The sequence below is a fragment of the Octopus bimaculoides genome, chromosome 11 (genome assembly GCF_001194135.2).
Source record: "Octopus bimaculoides isolate UCB-OBI-ISO-001 chromosome 11, ASM119413v2, whole genome shotgun sequence".
In the NCBI taxonomy this organism is placed as follows: Eukaryota; Metazoa; Mollusca; class Cephalopoda; order Octopoda; family Octopodidae; genus Octopus; species Octopus bimaculoides.
The window spans coordinates 59,568,773-59,574,336 of NC_068991.1; the positions used below are offsets into that span (position 1 = coordinate 59,568,773).

At 39.1% G+C, this 5,564-nt stretch overlaps 1 protein-coding gene across 1 annotated transcript in view; it reads right to left on the reverse strand.

The window, feature by feature from the left end:
- Positions 1 to 4,926, reverse strand: part of LOC106877915 (copine-8) — a 16,863-nt gene extending 11,937 nt beyond the window's left edge. Inside the window, exons 1-2 of the mRNA XM_014926978.2 lie at positions 4,779 to 4,926; positions 288 to 349 (exon numbers count right to left, since the gene is read on the reverse strand). The gene's annotated coding sequence lies outside the window, so the exon portion shown is untranslated. The remainder of the gene's footprint in view (positions 1 to 287; positions 350 to 4,778) is intronic.
- Positions 4,927 to 5,564: the final 638 nt, after the last annotated feature.

Here is a 5,564-nt window from a genome sequence, read left to right on the forward strand (position 1 = left end):
ATATATATATAGACAGACAGACAGACAGGTAGACAGATAGATACGTAAAGAGAGACAGACAGACAGACAAATAGATAGAGAGAGAGAGAGAAAGAAAGACATTCGTAGGTACGTACATACATACATACATACATACATACATACATACATACATACATACATACATACGTACATACATACGTACAGGAGTTGTTTCAGTCGGCTAAAAGTACTTCAAGGCGGTGCTGCAGCATGGCCGCAGTCTAATGACAGAAACAAATAAAATCAAAAGATAAAAGATAACTTACTTTGAATCAATATATTTCACATAATCGATTCTGGGTTTCAAACAATATTTTTCAATAGTAATCTAGTACAAAAAGAAAAGCAAAAAGAAAAAAGAAAAGAAAAATTATCGAAACGAAGTTTAAATTTGGGTGTGGCTGAAACAACGGTATTATAAAATCCACGCAATGAAGGTGGCGAGCGGACAAAATGCTCAGATGCATTTCGTCCGCCTTTATGTTTTGAATTTAAATTCCGCTGAATTCTACTTCGCCTGTCATTTTTTCGGAGGTCGATAAAATAAGTACAATTTACGCACTGAGGTCGATGTAATTGACTATCACCTTCCGAAAAAATTTCAGGTCTTGTGCCTGGCCAATAAAACGAATTAATTATTATTATTATTATTATTATTATTATTATTATTATTATTGAGTGAGTGAGAGCGCAGGGCATGCTATCAAAGTGACACTGGGGTAAAATATACGAAACCCAGTATACCCACCATGACTACCCGTCTGATAAGGGTACACCAGACACACGCATCACAACCATATGTGCACGACATAGTGATCTCATATCAAGATTAACAGTGTATGCCCTTGCAGGTGGGGCCCAGTTAGAATTTTCTTTAGGTCGCGTAGACCATCCCGCTCAAAAGGTCCTTGAATAAGGGTTTGTTTAAGGATGTTGAACAAGACATTCATGTTTCCAGAGGTGAATTATTCAAACCCCAAAGAATTCCTCTCGACACATGGCTATGATGCTCCCCCACTACCTCTGCTCGTGATCAGAGATGCACATATCGTCAGCCACTAAGGAACATGTTCAACTGGTTAAGGTCAAGCAACAGACAAGCAAATTTGTGGTATTGAGCAGAATATTTGCTGTAGCCCATCTTTTATATCAAAACAAAACAATGTGCATGATAACACTTCCAATCAATTAAGATCAGAAACCATGAGAGCCACTGCCTGGTACTGCATCAGGGCATTATTATTATTATTATTATTATTATTATTATTATTATTATTATTATTATTATTATTATTACTATTATTATTATTACTATTATTATTATTATTATCATTATTATTATTATTATTTCCGCCGAGGTCAACTTGGCCTGTCATCCTTTTAGCGTCGATAAATTAATTACCAGTCAAGTACTGGGGTCGATGTAATCGACCATCCCACTACACTTAAATTCCAGGCCATTTGACTGTAGTAGAAATGATTAATGGCGGGGAAGTGCGGTGACGTTCTCGGGGAGACTCTGAGCACCGACGAGAACGACCTGGCTAATCTGTTTCGAAGGAATTTCCGGTCGGGAACTATCATGGATAATTTTCAGATGTCCTTGGCCTGACGGTGCTACCAGGGAGCGCTACCAGTTCAAGATAAACTCTACAGGCACCGATGTGCAGTCAGACGAACTTGTCCGAGATGTGCGCAGACCGACGAAACCGTTTTGAATGCCCTCGTTCATTTCCGGGCATTGCTGACTTGTGGGGTTATGTCGAACAGCTGCTGTCACGTGCGGGATGGATCCGTCTGTCGGCCGGGTGTGTAATGATGATCACATCGCCGACCTCCTTCAATCGGGCAGGCAAGGCAGTTTTCCTTTGCCTGGTGGCTATGGAGAAAGAGGTTGTTTAGTGGACTAGGCTGAAAGGCACGAGAACAGATATATTGACTTCTCATTGACTTCTTCAAGCTTCATTTGAAAAGGAAATTGAGAGCGGAGAGAGAAGTGCTGTCTTCGAGTGAGTTTATTGAATGGCGGGTGAAAGTTGCGAAAATGGCAAGAGTGGATGGTATCTGCCTAAGTGTAGACTTGTGAGTCGGAGAGAAGGAATTGGAGAAGGCACTTTGTCCTAGGGTCTCAGAGAAATCTCAGTGGGATTCCTCGATTATCCCTAGAGGCCTTCCTCTAGGTGGGGGGCACATCTTTAGCATCCTCCTCGCCACCTTTTTTATGCTATGCATATGTCCTTTTTTTTTCAGTGTATACCGTGTATATTTTCTTTCTTTTTTTTTAAATCATTTCATTATATGTAAGCCCCAACACTTTATGTCTGTCTTTGTATTGACCCCCTCATCCTTCGCCCGTGTGGCAAATAAATGAAATCATTATTATTTTTATTATTATTATTATTTTTACTATTATTATTATTGTGTGAGAGAGCTTGCCATCAAAGTGACACTGGGGTACAATTATACGAAACCCAATATACCCATCATGATAAGGGTACACCAGGCACGTGCATCACAAACTTATGTACGCGACATAGTGATCTCATACCAAGATAAATAGCCCAATTACAATTTTTTTTTAAAGCCATGAGAGCCACTGCCTGGTACTGCATCAGGGCAGATATCATTATTATTATTATTGAGTGAGAGAGCAGTGCATGACATCAAAGTGACACTGGGGTAAAATATACGAAGCCCAGTATAGCCATCATGACTACCCGTCTGATAAGGGTACGTCAGGCACATGCATCACAACCATTTGTGCGCAACATATCTAGATTAACAGCGCATGACCTTGCAGGTGGGGCTCAGTTAGAATTTTGTTCAGGTCAAGTAGCCCATCCTGCTCAAAAGATCTCTGAATAAGGTTTGTTTAAAGATGTTGAACAAAATACCCATGTTTCCAAAGGTGAATTATCCAAACCCCAAATAATTCCTCTCAACACATGGCTATGATGCTCTCCCACTACTTTTGCACATGATCAGAAATACACATATTGTAAGCCACTAAGAGACATGCTCAACTGGTTAAGGTCAAGCAATTGATAAGCAAATCTGTGCTATTAAGTAGAATATTTGCTGTAGCCCATCTTTTATACCAAGACAAAACAATGTACATGATAACACTTCCGATCAGTCAAGATGAGAAGCCATGAAAGTCACCGCCTAGTACTGCATCAGGGCATTTATTATTAATATTATTATAAAGGCGGCGAGCTGGTAGAAACGTTAGCACGCCGGGTGAAATACTGAGCAGTATTTCGTATTTCGTTACGTTCTGAGTTCAATTTCAGCCGAGATCGACTTTGCCTTTCATCCTTCTGGGGTCGATAAATTAAGTACCAGTTGCGTACTGGAATCAATCTAATCGACTGGTCCCCACCCCAATATTTGAGGCCTCGTGCCTAAAGTAGAAAAGAATTCATTATAATTATTATTATTATTTCTGCCGAGGATGACTTTGCCTTTCATCCTTTCGAGATCGATAAAACAAGTACCAGTTGAGCACTGATATCGTTGTAATCAGCTAGCCTCCACCCAGAAAATTTTAGGCCTTTTGCCTATTGCAGAAAGGATTATTTCAAAATAATGCAATCAAAATTTTTAAGAGTCGTGACCGAGTACGTAGTTTGGGATTATCGGCTCTTAGCTCGTGAGTTTAAATCTGTTAACGATGTTATATCGTTTTTCTGTACAGAACTTTATACTCTGTTGCTTTAATTAATCTAGGATTATCGACAGAATTAAGACTCAGATGAGGAGCTGGAAATGTCCAGCTTCAAAGCTGATTCCACTAATCGATTCGTTCTGCTATTTTGCTATCAAGTTCGGCGTTGATTGCGGTCCAGATTACAAACTGCAAATATGAGGAGTGACTCCTGAGTCAGAGTTCATTCTACTTTAAAAGTTATCAACCACAAGCACCCAACACCGATTAGAGTCACTACGAGCCATCTCCAATTTGCTAGAAATAGAGGCTAATTTTCCTTCAAATAATAATAGATTAGCACAAGACTAGCATTTTTTTAAGGGACGGGCAAGTCGATTATATCAACCGATACTTATTTAATCGAACCGGAAAGGATGAAAGGCAAGATCAACCTCTGCGGAATTTGAACCCAGAACATAAAGAGTCATGAGAATGACCCCGAAGCATTTGGGCTGATTTGCAAACGATTCTAGCAGCTTGCTGTTTTTCTTCTTTAAATAACTAATAACAACAGTAGATTCTACAACTTGTCCACTCTGTTATAAATAGCAGCCAAATCTCCTTTAAATCACACCGTATCTTATTTTACAACACCTCGGTAGTCATAAACGGATGGTTATGGCTAAAATTTATTTGGCCTCAGATAGTCTTGTTTCAGAAGGTGGCAGACTGGTAGAATCATTAGTACGTCGGACAAAATACTCAGCGGTATTTCTTCCGGTTATTTACGTTTAGAGTTTAAATCTGGCAGTAGTTAACTTTGCCTTTCATCCCATTCATGGGACGATAAAATAAAGTGCTAGTCAAGTACTAAGATGTGTGTAATCGACTTTGTCCCCTCTCGTCAAAATTGCTGGCCTTGAAGCCTGCAACAGATCAGCGTCATGTTCAGGGAAAATGATGCGGTCTTGGTCCCTTATACAGGCACAAACCTGGATAATTGTCTTAATGGGTCTTAGGGCTCGAAAGAAAAGATAAAGAGGAGAGCTCTTGATTGGAATATTCCAGTAACTAAACAGTAGCAATAAAAATAATAAGAGAAACTTACATTACCGCAAGTCTGCCAACGTTTGTTTTTTATCTGAAATATAGAACACAATTATTCAACATGTCTGTTTTTACTTTTGGTAAGGTGAAAATCTATCATTTCAATAGGGACATATTTGATTGGGCTAAAATGGGATAAAAGAATATAAGTACAGGGATGAAATTTGCTTAGCAGTGCATACCCAGGTTCAATTTTTTCCAATCTTAATATCAACAAACACAGGTATAATATAATAATTAATATTATTATATTTGTACATCAATCAAATCAGAAAAATCCAATAATGGAAAAGTGATGTTTCAAATCAGTCCAAAAATGTTTCTACGTTCGCTCATTTTGACGATAAAGTTTTTTTCTGGAGGACGGTCATAGCATTTTCATTTTTCTATGATTAGATACCTTTCCTGTGGCCAACCCTTTTTCCACGTTAAGTAATATTTCTCCATGACCAGACATACTTTCAAAGAACATTGGAAACGAAGGACATCGTTTGCATGACGGTGGCACTCACGCACACACACATACACACACATACATACACACACACACACACACATACATACATACATACATACATACATACATATATACATACAACGGCATTTCACACAGCTTTTGTCTACTAAATCCATTCACAAGGGTTTCGTCGGCCCGCTGCTATAGTAGATAAGGCGGCGCGCTGGCAGAAACGTTAGTACGCCGGGCGAAATGCTTAGCGGTATTTCGTCTGCCATTACGTTCTGAGTTCAAATTCCGCTGAGGTTGACTTTGCCTTTCATCCTCTCG